Here is a 15,956-nt window from a genome sequence, read left to right as displayed (position 1 = left end):
TTGTGTAATAGTTATTTTTACTAAACGATTTTCGAGTAATAACTAGTTATATATTTTGTTATTATTTAACATGATTCACATGTTCTGCAATTAGAGGTTGTTTTCTAGTGACTCATCAGAGTTTGATGTGTGTTGTTGCGTCTGCTAACATCTCTCGCAGGAGTCTCGGTAGAATTCAGTATGCAGTATCACTTTCCTGAGAAAGCGTTAATAGAACCAGAGATAGAAATGGCACTGCAACGGCAGCATAGGGCTGGTATCAGTGCAACGCTGTTCTCAGAGAATCGAGGCGCCTACCGAAGGGCCGACAAAGGCACAGTGCCGTTCCTCTTCCTGGAGAGAAATCTCTGTGCCAGACAGAACAGACACTCTTAATGTAAATAGTACAACACAAAGTTCCCTGCGGTCAACTACTGCGATTATTTATGACCATTTCACTAACACATAATACATTAATGTCCTTATTTTAAACAAACTAGGAAGAACAGGAAAACCGAAAGAATAAATCATAACAATTATTGGAAACAGCCGTCAAACTTTATCAGCAAACCAAAAGTATATCATGCTGGAGGTTTACAAACAAATACTGTGTTGTGCAACGAATTAAATTCTTTCTCGAATACGCACGTGATTCAAAGATGAAAAGAAGCGCTGCTTAAACCCGTAGTGTCTCAGTTGCGGATGATCACTGACACTGTTTAACTGACCAATAAAGTAGACCTTAGGCTGGGCCGTACTAAATAGCAGGCAAGCTACCTGGTGCACAACGGCTCATCGGTGCAGGTAATACTGCGTGTATCGCATCCGTAAGTCTTTGTAAATAATGCAGAAAATCCTTTCAGCTTCTGCGTCAAAACCTTGCTGCAACGCTGGACGAGCACTTAAAACTGGAGTGGATGTACAGTGTCTGCGCGCCGTAAAATGAATGAGTCATTCCGTGTTTCATTAAAACACAAAAAGCTTTCCCACAGACATTAAACGGTAAATGGTACAGGTGCTAGTCTTGCCCGTCTTCGATTATTGTGGCGTCCTACGTCAAAATATATACAATGACATACAATGACAGCCTTGATGCATTGACCCTGTACCTGCTCCCACAGAGAAATGTGCAACGTACATGTAGGCTGAAGCCATGGTTACCACTGCTTAGTTCGTGAATTCATTCTCTCCCAATTACAGTTATCCTCAATGGTACCATTCCTACACCTAAAACTTCGTCACCTGATCCTGACATTCTAGATTACTTTCAGTGCACCTCATACAATCAAAGTATATGTGAAGGCTTTCTCTTTCACAAACACCGAGAGCGGTGGTGCATTCATTAGGCACTGAAATAGTATTCCGGGAGAAAGCGCTCAAATCCTTGTCGGTCCATCCAGATTTAGATTTTCTGTGTTTCCACTAGATTTTTACAGAGAAAAGTCCTGGGACGCTTTGAAGGCTTGAAGTAGGCACGACACAGATGGCAATCGCACCGCAGAGTTTCCTGCCACTACTGTGGCTGTGGACTCAAGCGACAGGAAATAAGTCGATGCAGATAAAACAACTCCGCAGCAGTAACTATCAGTCTTTAATCGTGCAATCAGATTCAGTTCTATCGGCAAGCTAAGTGTTTTCAGAATTGTTGACAGATGCTGCGTTAGGAGCTACACGTTGCCAGTAAATTCTGTGTTGTAGCCTCTGAGTAACTGCTATGTTTATCGGACCTCCGACTGCATGTGTTCCATGGATGACAGTAAAAAGACAAGACTGATTATTTTAGACGTAGCAGCAAAGAGTTTGAGCCATGAATAAACAGAGATTTGTGATCTGCTCTATTGAAGCAGTTTATAGAATGACTTTCGATAAACATTCGTCTGGAGGGAAAGTGTGAGGCGTTGCACTCATGTAACATGCAGGTTAGCAGACGTCGCGTAAGGTGTGCGTGAATAAACGGTGGAACACTATTAATAATCAGTGCTTTGTAGACGTGATATCGCAATCACAAGTACGACTTGTTAGTGGTTTCGCAGTCCTAGACATTCACGTCATGGATGACACTGTCCGTGCTCATCGAGCTGCTTTGCTCGGGTGAACATGCAGCAAATAAAGATACGCTATACAAGGTGTAAGCGTTAACTGTTTACAACGTACTACAGTGCTGTAGGGAAAGTCGAAAAAAAAATTGATACAGGGCACTTGGGACCTATCAAGTTGGGAAACAACCTCAAGTTGACCTACAAAAGCCACCCCGCATGCCCATCGCGGTAGATTTACAGTAACCTTTCGTTCTCTTACGCCACCGGATCAGTCGTCAATTTCGTTAACATTATTATTAGGTTGGTGCAGAAGTTCGCAGCGTTTCGTTATGAAGCAATTGCACCACTCTTCTTACGAAATATGCTCTCATTTCCACCATATACTTAATATGAATGTTACTTTCGAAAAGATTTAAAATTTAATTTCTGATCAATTTTCGAACAAATTTTTTAGAATTCTGTTCATATCCCATACGCATAACAATCTCATCAACAACAACTACTCAACTGTCACCAGGTCCTAAGTACTATAGGTTTTACTGCTGTAGCTGAGTTATACTGTTTATTTTTTCTGAAAGAATATCAGTACGAGAAATGTGATGCTATTGCTTTAGTCAGAAAAATGCCAACGAGGTAATATAATCACACTGAGTACTCTTAACTTTTTATTATATAAATTTTTTGTTATAACTTTCAGTTGATTTTCTCTTTACCCGAACTAATTATTAGAAAACTAGTTCTTAGCGTAATAGCAGCAAACAACAAGAAAGTAGTCTCAAAATATTATTCAAATCTGATAAGTAAATTTAGATAATAGGTACTTTAGGAACGTATTAATGTATCAGTCAGGAAACAGCATTGTATGTCTCGTTTTTCTGTTTATTCTGCCTTCTTGTTTTTCCCAAGACATTTTTACAGTTGCAATGACCCAAAAAACAGAGCTTCCACACTCATTCTCCCCAGGATCCATTTGGAAGAAGTGTAATAAGAATTGAAAGGAGAAATTGTATCCAGAACATATATATATACGTAATCTTTGGAAAAGAATTTAGTTTAATGTCACTTTTATCATATATTTGCAGTGAGTAATTCAATTAGCATCTGAACTGAACGCAATTCACGCTGCAAATCCAACAAAACGTGTCTATAATCAAAGATATGACATTCGGTATCCAAACTGGAGGTTGTATTCCGTGCGAATACAGTAAAATTTTACAAAATCTATTTGAGTCACATCTCTTCGAACGTCAGAATTCTACATACCATAACTCAAAACTAAAAGAGTTTTGCTTGAAATTACTTTTGTTGTAAACCATACCCCTGCTTTACAATAACCATAACTGTAGGTTAACGTCCACTAAATTCTCAAATTTTAATTTATACGTACATTTGTACTTCGCAAGCTACCGTAGCAAGTGTGGCGGAGAGTAATTCTGATAACATATCTCTTTACTCCTCTGTTCCATTCGCGAATGGTGCGTGGGAAGAATAATTGCGGTAAACCTCCGCATTAGGTCTAATTTCTCGGATTTCCCCACTGTGGTCATTTCGCGAGAAGTTTGTCGGAGGAAGTAATATGTTGTCCGACAGTTCCCGGAAGATACTCTCCCACAGTTAACAGTAAGCTTCGCCGTGATGCACAACGTCTTTTTTGCATCGTCTGCCATTACAGCTTGTTAAGTACCTTCGTAGCGCTCTCGCGCCAACTAAGCGGTCCTATAACGAAATGCGTCGCTGCAGGTTCGTTCTTGTAAACTGCTATATTAATCCAACCTGGTAAGGGTCCTAGATTGATGCGAAGTATTTAGCAATCAGTCGAACACGTCTTGTGGATAAATTACATTTCCTCGATATTATTCCTATTAATCTCAAGCTGACACCTACTTTCTCTACGATTCGTTGTACGTGATCATTCCACTTTATGTCGCTCCAGATGGTTACTCGTAGGCATTTTACAATAGTTACTGTTTACAATGGTTTGTAACCAATAATATAGTCGTAGGGAAGAGGGCTTCTTGAGCTACTTATGCACCGTATGTTGTATTTATAGAAGTTTTACAGTAACTGCCAGTCACAACAGTTTGCTACAGATTTCTGACGTTGTCACCACCTTATACACAACCGCATCACCTGGGAACAGGTTCACGTAGTTTCTGGCGTTAGTCATTAAATAATTTATAAACAGTGTGTTACAAAACGATACCTACCACCTTCAAGAGGTTCTAGAGGGTGTCGTGAGGAACAAACTGAAGATAGGAACCGCGTCCGGAAACGGCATCCAACGACGCTACAGAGAGTCGAAGTTATAGTCGCCGGCGCCTGCTAGTAGGCCACCCGTTCGGCAACACACTTGACCTTGTACACTGACGGACCATAGGCGAAGCGACTGCATGTCACGATAGCCAGTGGAGAAGATTGAGCTAACTAATTCGTAGAAGGCCTTGTCTCCTCTGAATGCGATGCTCTGTTGCCTCGATGGATGACTGTTTTGGACACGGGTTTCTATCAGTTTATTTTTATCCTGTATAGCGAAAAACTGAGTTTTAGAGGAATCTAGCAGACAAATAAACTGCCGATGGAAACCGTTCCGGCGTAACCACAAGATCCGGCACGAAGGTGGATAACGCAGGAGCAGAGAAGGCTGTGAGACGACGTCGGACAATGGTGAACTGATTAGGACCGCACCACGACAGGAGCGGCCTCTAGCCGAAAAGAATAAAGGCGCCGCTCCTACCAGCCTCGGCCGGTCAGTAGAAGACGGACATTAGCAGACCCGGACTAGGAACCACATTGTATGCAGCAAAAGACATTTGTTGTTTGCATGTAGCCATTCGCTTGCAACATGTTCTTGTAAGCCGAAGTTAAGTATTGTCAATCTACTTTATTTTCAGAATGAGATTTTCACTCTGCAGCGTAGTGAGCGCTGACATGAAACTTCGTGGCAGATTAAAACTGTGTGCCGGACCGAGATTCGAACTTGGAACCTTTGCCTTTCGCGGCCAAGTGTTCTACCATCTGAGCTACCCAAGCACGACTGAAGCCCCGTCCTCACAACTTTACCTCCGGCAGTACCTCGTCTACACAGAAGCTCTCCTGCGAAACATGCAGAACTTTATTTTAATAAAACTTTGTTTTAATAAAAACCATTAACGTGATTAGCTTTAATTTTTTATAGCTATCCGAGAAAGCAGCATCCTTTAGACACCCTATAAGATACGACTGGGCAGGACCCCACAGAAACCTGGGTCCGAAACCGTCATCCACCGAGACAACACAACATCGCATTCATAGGAAACAAGCCTGCATCCGCAGCAACTAGCTCTATCTTCCCCGCTGCCGATCATGGCTATCAGTCAGGGTTACTGAACGACAAAACAACACTGTGAGACTTTCTAAATACGGTCCGTGCCGGCCATTTGTGGCCGAGCGGTTCAAGGCGCTTCAGTCTGGAACCGCGTGACCGCTACGGTCGCAGGTTCGAATCCTGCCTCGGGCATGGATGTGTGTGATGTCCTTAGGTTAGTTAGGTTTAAGTAGTTCTAAGTTCTAGGGGACTGATGACCTGAGATGTTAAGTCCCATAGTGCTCAGAGCCATTGGACCATTTGCCGCCAATAACTACGACGCTCTGTAGCGTTCGTTGGATAACCTTTCTGGACGCTAGTTCCTACCCTAAATTTGTTCCTCACGACACGCTCTGCAACCCCTCGAAGTTTGTCGATGTCGTTTTTTAACACCCTGTATATTGTAAACAGTAATGGTCCAATCACACTTCGTTGGAGTAATACAGAAATTACTTTAATGTTTGCCTATTTTGCCCATTTAAGAGCAGCGTGCGAGTTCTGCCTCTGAATCCAGTCATAGATCTGGTCCTATACTCGATAAGCTCGTATTTTTGCCATTAAGTGACAGTGCGGAGCCGTATTGAACGCCTTCCTGAAGTTTAAAATCACCGTGGCCTCGACGTCATGGATGAACTGAGTGAGTTTTTTAGGACCTCTGGTTGCTTAAAAGAGGCTGATTTTTTATCGAGAAAATTGCCGTTCTCCAAATATGTCATAACACGGGAGCATAAGACATTTTCTGTAATTCTACAACGGACTGAAGGCTATAATTATTTGCGTCTGTTCTACAGCCCTTCTAGATAACGGATGTAGCCTGTATGTTCTTTTTCCTCTAGATACGTACCCTTCGTTTCTACAGGGCTCTACGATAAAGTACTACTAGAAGGGGAGCAAGTTCTTTCGCATTATATCTATAGAATCTTACAAAAATCAAATCTAGTCTTGATGCCTTTCCACCATCGTAGCTGCTTTTCTATTCAACGATCACGTATCTCAGTATCTGCCATTTTGGCTTTCGCGCAGTGACTGGAAAGAGGAACCGTATTACAATGTTCCATGGTGAAACAGTTTTGGAAGACTGAGTACAGCATTTCGGCCCAGTACTGTAACTGTCACTGAGCAACTCAATAGACGATTTCTATTCACTCATTGACTTTACGTACGACGAAAACTTCTTAAGATTTTCAGGCAGATTGGTTGGCAAAATTTTACTATCATGTTCATTCAACACTTCTTTTATTGCTCTCCTTGCGCTTATTTTCGCTTCGTTCAACTTCTGTTTCAACTAGTCTTTGTCTTTGCTTAAATCTGTGATGAATCTCATTTTGCTTTCGTAGCCACTTGCTAACACGTCTATTAAACCAGGGTGGGTCTTTCCCATATCTTATGACCTTGCTCGCCACGTACACATTGTGCTGTGGCAAATGATATCTACCAAAGAAACGGATAGTGCTTTCATACCGTGTAGAATTTGTATCATACGTTGCTAAACACAAACAGTATCGATTTGTGCCCGCAAAGGTGTTTCTCTTTTTTGTCATTTACATGTTGTAACTTCATTGTGTTACCACCCACGTTCCATGTTATGTAGTACCTAGCAACTACTTTATTAAATATAACATATTAGATGTTATTGTGCAGAATAATATTGTGTAAGTCTCTACGATACCATCTAATGTATAGTTTGTTATTTCTAACGGTTCGCTATTCGTTGGTCTTGCCATTTTTTTCATATGTAAGAGATCTTACTACGAGCTGTGCTTGCGGATTGCACTCTAAACGGTAATAATTGTTGATTTTTTTTCTTTTACCAGTGTGGTATAATCCATTTCACTTTTGGTTACAGGTTCTGTCAGCCTTGCTCACAAGGACGGCTTCCGTCACTATCACTGGAAGGTAAGTTACCATCACTAACATGGTGTTTCATATTTCGGTTCATTATGTAGATATTGCATGTGCAACTTATGTACCAACTTTACTCGGTGCCATCGTACATAGCGATTACTGAAATTATCTATTGCTCTGATCTACTCTGTACTGTTACATGGTGATCCAGGTACCTTCCAACGTTTTATTTTTTTAAAATTAAGAAGTTGATAACTTTCACAAGTAAAACAGTTCTAAAAAGGCAGCAATGAAAATCTTCAGAGAAACTGTGGGAATAAAAGGATGAAAATGTGAAGTACTAGAGCAAATCTGTATTCCATGTTTGGTCACTAAATGCTCTACAGTTTACCACCTGTCAGAGAACTATGTTCTATTATATTTCATTCGTAGATCAAGCCAAATATTATTTAGTTCTATATTTGTAAATTTGATCGTAGTAGACAGATTTCAGATACTTAATTAGCACTTACTACGTAATTTCAGTGTGAGTCAGATGGCAGTTCGAGCGAACGGCACCACTTTTATTAACTTACGAAACAGCGGCAATAGATACTGTTAAGGTCTGAAACTGCTCCGGAGGACTCGTAAGAAGTACATCAATGACACTTCACCTTGTCTGAATATTTTTCTCAAAACAGCTGGAAGCCGAGATGTTTAAATACTTCAGAAATCAAGCCGAATCGGAAATACACATTCGCGTCTTTGTTGTTTCACTGATGAGAATTTTTGTTTGATATGAATTATGTCTACATCTACAACAATATCAGTCCTCCGCAAGCCACCTGACGGTGTGTGGCGGAGGGTACTTCTGATGCCACTGCCTGATCCTCCCTTTCTTTTTCCATTCGTGAATGGCGCGTGGGAAGAATGATTGTCGGTAAGCCTTTGTACTAGCTCTAATTTCTGGAGTTCTCCCATTGTGGTCATTTCGCAAGACATATGTGGGAAGATGTAATATGCTATACGACTCTTCCTAGAAAGTACTCTCTCGAAATATCGATACCAAACCTTTTCTTCATGCACAACGTTTCTCTTGTAGCGTTTGCCACTAAAGCTTGTTGAGTGTGAAATGATTTGGGTGAAGGTCACGGTTAAAGCAGGCTCAGACATGGTAATTGGATGTCTCTATAGGCCCCCTGGCTCAGCAGCTGTTGTGGCTGAGCACCTGAAGGATAATTTGGAAAATATTTCGAGTAGATTTCCCCACCATGTTATAGTTCTGGGTGGAGATTTTAATTTGCCGGATATAGACTGGGAGACTCAAACGTTCATAACGGGTGACAGGGACAAAGAATCCAGTGAAATTTTTTTAAGTGCTTTATCTGAAAACTACCTCGATCAGTTAAACAGAGGGCCGACTCGTGGCGATAACACATTAGACCTTCTGGTGACACGGGACTGCTACGGTCGCAGGTTCGAATCCTGCCTCGGGCATGGGTGTGTGTGATGTCCTTAGGTTAGTTAGGTTTAAGTAGTTCTAAGTTCTAGGAGACTTATGACCTAAGATGTTGAGTCCCATAGTGCTCAGAGCCATTTGAACAATCTTCTGGTGACAAACAGACCCGAACTATTTGAAACAGTAAACGCAGAACAGGAATCAGCGATCTCAAAGCGGTTACGGCATCGATAATTTCAGCCATAAATAGAAATATTAAAAAAGGTGGGAAGATTTTTCTGTTTAGCAAAAGTGACAAAAAGCAGATTACAGAGAACCTGACGGCTCAACACAAAAGTTTTGTCTCATGTACAGATAGTGTTGAGGATCAGTGGACAAAGTTCAAAACCATCGTACAATATGCGTTAGATGAGTATGTGCCAAGCAAGATCGTAAGAGATGTAAAAGAGCCACCGTGGTACAACAACCGAGTTAGAAAACTGCTGCAGAAGCAAAGGGAACTTCACAGCAAACATAAACATAGCCAAAGCCTTGCAGACAAACAAAAATTACGCGAAGCGAAATGTAGTGTGAGGAGGGCTATGCGAGAGGCGTTCAATGAATTCGAAAGTAAAGTTCTATGTACTGACTTGGCAAAAAATCCTAAGAAATTTTGGTCTTATGTCAAAGCGGTAGGTGGATCAAAAAAAATGTCCAAACACTCTGTGACCAAAATGGTACTGAAACAGAGGATGACAGACTAAAGGCCGAAATACTAAATGTTTTTTCCAAAGTTGTTTCACAGAGGAAGACTGCACAGTAGTTCCTTCTCTAGATTGTCGTACAGATGACAAAATGGTAGATATCGAAATAGACGACAGAGGGATAGAGAAACAATTAAAATCGCTCAAAAGAGGAAAGGCCGCTGGATCTGATGGGATACCAGTTCGATTTTACACAGAGTACGCGAAGGAACTTGGCCCCCTTCTTGCAGCGGTGTACCGTAGGTCTCTAGAAGAGCGTAGCGTTCCAAAGCATTGGAAAAGGAGACAGGTCATCCCCGTTTTCAAGAAGGGATGTCGAACAGATGTGCAGAACTATAGACCTATATCACTAACGTCGATCAGTTGTAGAATTTTGGAACACGTATTATGTACGAGTATAATGACTTTTCTGGAGACTAGAAATCTACTCTGTAGTAATCAGCGTGGGTTTCGAAAAAGACGGTCGTGTGAAACCCAGCTCGCGCTATTCGTCCATGAGACTCAGAGGGCCATAGACACGGGTTCACAGGTAGATGCCGTGTTTCTTGACTTCCGCAAGGCGTTCGATACAGTTCCCCACAGTCGTTTAATGAACAAAGTAAGAGCATATGGACTATCAGACCAGTTGTGTGATTGGATTGAAGAGTTCCTAGATAACAGAACGCAGCATGTTATTCTCAATGGAGAGAAGTCTTCCGAAGTAAGATTGATTTTAGGTGTGCCGCAGGGGAGTGTCGTAGGACCGTTGCTATTCACAATATACATAAATGACCTTGTGGGTGACATCGGAAGTTCACTGAGGCTTTTTGCAGATGATGCTGTGGTGTATCGAGAGGTTGTAACAATGGAAAATTGTACTGAAATGCAGGAGGATCTGCAGCGAATTGACGCATGGTGCAGGGAATGGCAATTGAATCTCAATGTAGACAAGTGTAATGTGCTACGAATACATAGAAAGATAGATCCCATATCATTTAGCTACAAAATAGCAGGTCAGCAACTGGAAGCAGTTAATTTCATAAATTATCTGGGAGTAGGAATTAGTAGTGATTTGAAATTGAATGATCCTATAAAGTTGATCGTCGGTAAAGCAGATGCCAGACTGAGATTCATTGGAAGAATCCTAAGGAAATGCAATCCGAAAACAAAGGAAGTAGGTTACAGTACGCTTGTTAGCCCACTGCTTGAATACTGCTCAGCAGTGTGGGATCTGTACCAGATAGTGTTGATAGAAGAGATAGAGAAGATCCAACGGAGAGCAGCGCGCTTCGTAACAGGATCATTTAGTAATCGCGAAAGCGTTACGGAGATGATAGATAAACTCCAGTGGAAGACTCTGCAGGAGAGACGCTCAGTAGCTCGGTATGGACTTTTGTTAAAGTTTCGAGAACATACCTTGACCGAAGAGTCAAGCAGTATATTGCACCCTCCTACGTATATCTCGCGAAGAGACCATGAGGATAAAATCAGAGAGATTAGAGCCCACACAGAAGCATACCGACAATCCTTCTTTCCACGAACAATACGAGACTGGAACAGAAGGGAGAACCGATAGAGGTATTCAGGGTACCCTCCGCCACACACCGTCAGGTGGCTTGCGGAGTATGGATGTAGATGTAGATGTAGAGTATCTCTGTAACGCTCAAGCAAAGACTAAACGATCTCGTGATGAAACGCGCCACTCTTTTTTGGATCGTCTCTATCTCTTTTAACAGCCCGACCTGGTAAGGCACCAAAACTGATGGACAATTCTCAAGAATCCATTCAACAACCGCCTTGTAAGCCACTTATTTAGTGTATGAATTAAATTCCTTAAAATTCTTCCTATCAGACATTCTTATAGGCTACCACATCATCTGCGAACAAGATATTCCGACGCTTTCTACAAGATCATTTATCTGCAATGGAAACAGTAACGGGCCTATTACATTTCCTTGTGGTCCCCCAGAAACTATCTTTACATTTGTCAATATTGTTCCGTTAAGCGCGACATGTTGTGGTCTGTCTACAAGGAAGTCTTGAATCCAGTCGTAACTATGGTCTGATACTCGTTAAGCTCATATTCTTTCCAATAATCCGCAGTGTGGGATACCGTCAAACGCCTTCCTGAAGTCGGGGAGCACGCCATCAATATGAGCGCCGATGTCTACAGCACTGGGGATCTCACGGCGGAACATAGCCAGCTGAGTTTCGCACGATCTATGTTTGGGGAATCCATGTTAATCTTTATAGACAATCTTCCGCTGTAAAACAGTTTAGGAAAATTGAATTTAGTATTTCGACCTTCTCTCTGTTATTTTCTGTTTCGGTTCCATTATGGTCACTGAGTGTCCGAGTAGATGATTTCGAACCGCTTACTAATTTTACCGTAAGTCCAAAACCTCTTAGGGTTTTTAGTCAGATTGACAGATAAAATTTTACTTTCAATGTCACTGAACGCTTCTCTCATTGCTCTCCTCACGCTCATTTTAGCTTCTTTCAGCTTTTGTTTGTCACCAAGGTCTTGACTTCTCTTTAATCTGTGATGGACCTATGTTTTTTACGTAGCAGCTTGCTAACACGCCTATTAAACAACGGTGGCTTTTTCCCATCCCTTAAGACCTTGCTCATAACATACTTTTCTAAAGTACACTGACCGTCGCTTTTGAATTTGTTTTTCCATTTGTTCTCCACATCTTCGTCCTCGGCACTGAAAATTTTATGTTGCCTACTCAGATACTCTGCAATTTGTATCCTGTAACTCTAGCTAAGCAAAATTATTTTCTACCTTTCTTGACTTTCCCTTAATCGTAGATGCTATCACAACCTTAACATCACTGATACCCTCCTCTACGTTCACTGACCGGCCGGTGTGGCCGTGCGGTTCTAGGCGCTTCAGTCTGGAACCGCGTGACCGCTACGGTCGCAGGTTCGAATCCTGCCTGGGGCATGGATGTGTGTGATGTCCTTAGGTTAGTTAGGTTTAAGTAGTTCTAAGTTCTACGGGACTGATGACCTCAGATGTTAAGCCCAATAGTGCTCAGAGCCACTTTTTTCTACGTTCACTGTTTCGAGAAGTTCAGATCTGTTTGTTGTTCAGGTGTCTAAGACGTTACACTCATTAGTTGGTTCGCTAATTATCTACTCGAATTGATTTTTGGACAAGACATTCAGAATGACGTCATGTGAGTTCCTTTCTCAGGCACTAGTTTTCATAGCATGACTCTCCCAGTTAATACCTGGCAAGTCCAAGTCACCCTCTATTACAACAGCTTGATCGGGAAATTTCTTCACGATATTCTGCAAGATCTCTCTGAAGCGCACCAATCCTACAACTCGTGACACAGTTGGCCTATAAAAGCATTCGATTACTATTTTTGAGCCATCTTTGATGCTCAATCTTACCCACATTAATTCATATTCGAAACACGTGATAACCTCGCTGGATATTATCGAATTCTACATGGCAATAAATACGCCGCCGCCACTGGCGACTAACCTATCCGTACGATATACAGGGTGAAATTTTAAGCTGACAAACCAGAATAACTCGAAAAATAAGCTTTACACGGAAAAATGTGTAGAATCCAAAGCTGACTAATTTCGAGGGGGACATCTGCTAGTGCTAAAATTAGCCCGCCGCCCTAGCCCCTGGGGGTGGGGCGGAAGGAAACTTTAAAATTTCAAACGGCAACCTCTATTTTTTATTGCAGAATCAGATTCTACATAAAAAACTACGTACATTTTGTCTTAAACATTTGGGTCTGGGTAGTTGGCGCTGTAGATCAAGAAAATCCATGTTCTCCTTTTTGCGTGGAAAACGGTTACGAATAAATAAAAAATACTTATTTACTTCGTAAATTTTGATTTGCTAAAACTAAAACGCTTCCTCTCTCCCCATAGGGCGAGGTATGAGAGACAGGAATTAGTTTTAGAAATGCTGACACAAATATTTGGGAATCGTCGGAAAAAATTTGTATTTGGGTCAACATTTGTAAAACTGTAATCCCTCTCTCTCAAACCCCACCCTATGGGGAGAGAGGGAGAATTTTAGTTTTAGCGAATCAAAATTAACGAGGTAAATAAGTATTTTTTATTTATCGGTAACCATTTTACACGCAAAAATGAGAACATGAATTTTCTTGAATTACAGCGCCAACTACCAAGAATCAAAACAAATTTTTAAGACAAAATGTACGTAGTTTTTATGTAGAATCTGATTCTCCAATAAAAAATTGGGGTTCCCATTTGAAATTTTAAAGTTTCCTCCCGCCCCACTCCCAGGGGCATTCATCCATGAATTACCAGTCACAAGCCGGCCGGTGTGGCCAAGCGGTTAAAGGCGCTACAGTCTGGAACCGCGTGACCGCTACGATCGCAGGTTCGAATCCTGCCTCGGGCATGGATGTGTGTGATGTCTTTAGGTTAGTTAGGTTTAAGTGGTTCTAAGTTCTAGGGGACTGATGACCTTAGAAGTTAAGTCCCATAGTGCTCAGAGCCATTTGAACCATTTTTTTACCAGTCACAACCTCATTTGTAGTGCAAGAAAAATTAATCTTACAACCTACAAAAGTGAGGGGTGGCAGGCTAATTTTAGCACCAGCAGATGTACCCCTCGAAAATAATCAACTTTGGAGTCTACACATTTTTTCGTGTGAAGCTTATGTTTCGAGTTATTCTGGTTTGTCAACTTAAAATTTACACCCTGTATATTTCGATCTGAATTTAAGAGTTCGTGAATAGTCACTTCAGGTTTCGACCAACTTTCTGTTCGTAATACTATCTGGGCATTATAACCCTCAATAAGCGATAGCTATTCTGGATCATTACTGTGGATGCTCCTACAGTTTACTAATCTCATATGAACCTTTCCTTTTCCGATCGGTGGGGAAGAGAAGTCTCTGAGAATAAAGGGTCTGACGATCTTCGATTTCGTCAGGCAAAATGTCTCTAAACACAAGGGGGGAGATTTGGTTTCCTGTAGCTTAAAAAGACCCTTGACCCTACGTGCACCTCGCACGTAGTCCGCTACCCTAGTAGTCGCTTCCTGCGTGTAGGGCACGCCTGACCTATTAAGGGGAAGCCTACATCTCTTCAAGTGATAGCGGAGGTTCACAAATTCGCCTCCGATACTGTCACAGAATCGTCCAATTCTCTTGTTTAGACCTTCCACTCTGTTCCAAACCAGAGGACCACGATCGAACCTGGCTACGATGCTACAATTAGGCAGCTTAGCCTGCACCACATATACGATGCTAGTTGCCTTTAACAAATCAGCCATCGACCGGAAGGAACCGCAAATAGCCTCAGAGCCCAAATGGCAGGCGTCATTTGTGCGAAACTGTGCCACTATTGAAAGACGGTTACACCTAGTGCACTCGATAGCCGCCGACAGGGCTTCCTCCACGTCTCGGACAAGACTCCTGGCAAACGTACCGATTGCACGCTGGCATTCTTTCTCGACCTGCCTGCTGTTGGCCTGAGGGGCTCAATTAAGCGCCTAACGGTGGAGCTCCGAACGCCTAGCATACCTGCCCTCTGCACTTGTCCAGAATAGGAAGGATAATTGGCCACTGGATCAACAGGAGAGGCATCTTTTGCTGGCTCAGAAGTATTAGCAAGACTGGGTAGCACCTCGTACCTGTTGCTAAGGCGTGTAAGGAGTCAGCCGAGAGGCCAGTTCTCCCTTTCGCCTTCCGCCCAGAGACACGCGAACACACCATTGCCCGCCACTCGCTCTCCACAAAGACAGACCAGTCAAATGATGCTTATCGAAAGCCGCAGCAACAACCGGGCCACCATGGAATTCCAACGGCAACAAAAATTGCGCAGGGCTCGTCTCCGGTGCTATTTTCTTCCTCGAATGGACTTTTTGTTAGCACTGTTGCTAATACAAACACACGATTAGTCAGCGTATTATTGTATTTGACTGGTATATTCGAAAATACTCGTCAAATCTGTCATTAGTAAGTTAAAAAGCAAGAGACAATACTGTGTCAATTTTCCTCCGTTCTAAATTATTACAGTTCTTTTCAATAAGTATTTTCTATAACTCTGTTACAATTGCTGGTAGTAGATGAAAGAAATTATCGCATTTTGTAACATTATGCTAATACAGAAATCGAAATATATGTATCCCCACTGGGAATTCCCATGTTCACTCTCATCAGGTACCTAAACTAACGGAAAAAATCACAATATTAATAAATAATTGATTTAGAGTAACGAAATTTCGGGAATACATTTGTCTGTATGGGTGCTGGATGTTATTTTGTAGGATGGAGGTCCATGCTCGTTGCACTTGGTGGCTTAATAGTGGGACGGTTAAGGCTGTTTGTGGATGTCGCTGGAGTTTTTATATTGGTAGAACTCTTATAAGATGTAATAGGTTTACCAGAGGGACTGCCTACACTACGTTTCTTCGTCCTCTGCTAGAGTTCTGCTGTGCTGTGCCATTAAGATGAGGTCTTTTCATGAAAAACCAATCATCAACTTTCTCTTCTGAATCTGAAAATATGTTATTGTCACAAGCTTACAGAGGGAGTATGGTCATCATAATAAAATAGGAGAAATCAAAACTCGTACAGAAT

The 15,956-nt window shown here is 41.8% G+C and overlaps 1 protein-coding gene across 1 annotated transcript in view; it reads left to right on the top strand.

Moving 5' to 3' along the window:
• LOC126183833 (GTP-binding protein Di-Ras2) overlaps positions 1–15,956 on the top strand; it is an 880,171-nt gene that overhangs the window by 249,694 nt on the left and 614,521 nt on the right. Inside the window, exon 2 of the mRNA XM_049926091.1 lies at positions 7,208–7,257. The gene's annotated coding sequence lies outside the window, so the exon portion shown is untranslated. The remainder of the gene's footprint in view (positions 1–7,207; positions 7,258–15,956) is intronic.

Source organism: Schistocerca cancellata, chromosome 4, assembly GCF_023864275.1.
Source record: "Schistocerca cancellata isolate TAMUIC-IGC-003103 chromosome 4, iqSchCanc2.1, whole genome shotgun sequence".
Taxonomy (NCBI): Eukaryota; Metazoa; Arthropoda; class Insecta; order Orthoptera; family Acrididae; genus Schistocerca; species Schistocerca cancellata.
The sequence above is the reverse complement of the archived record's forward strand: the minus strand, read 5'-3'. Positions and strand labels throughout refer to the sequence as shown.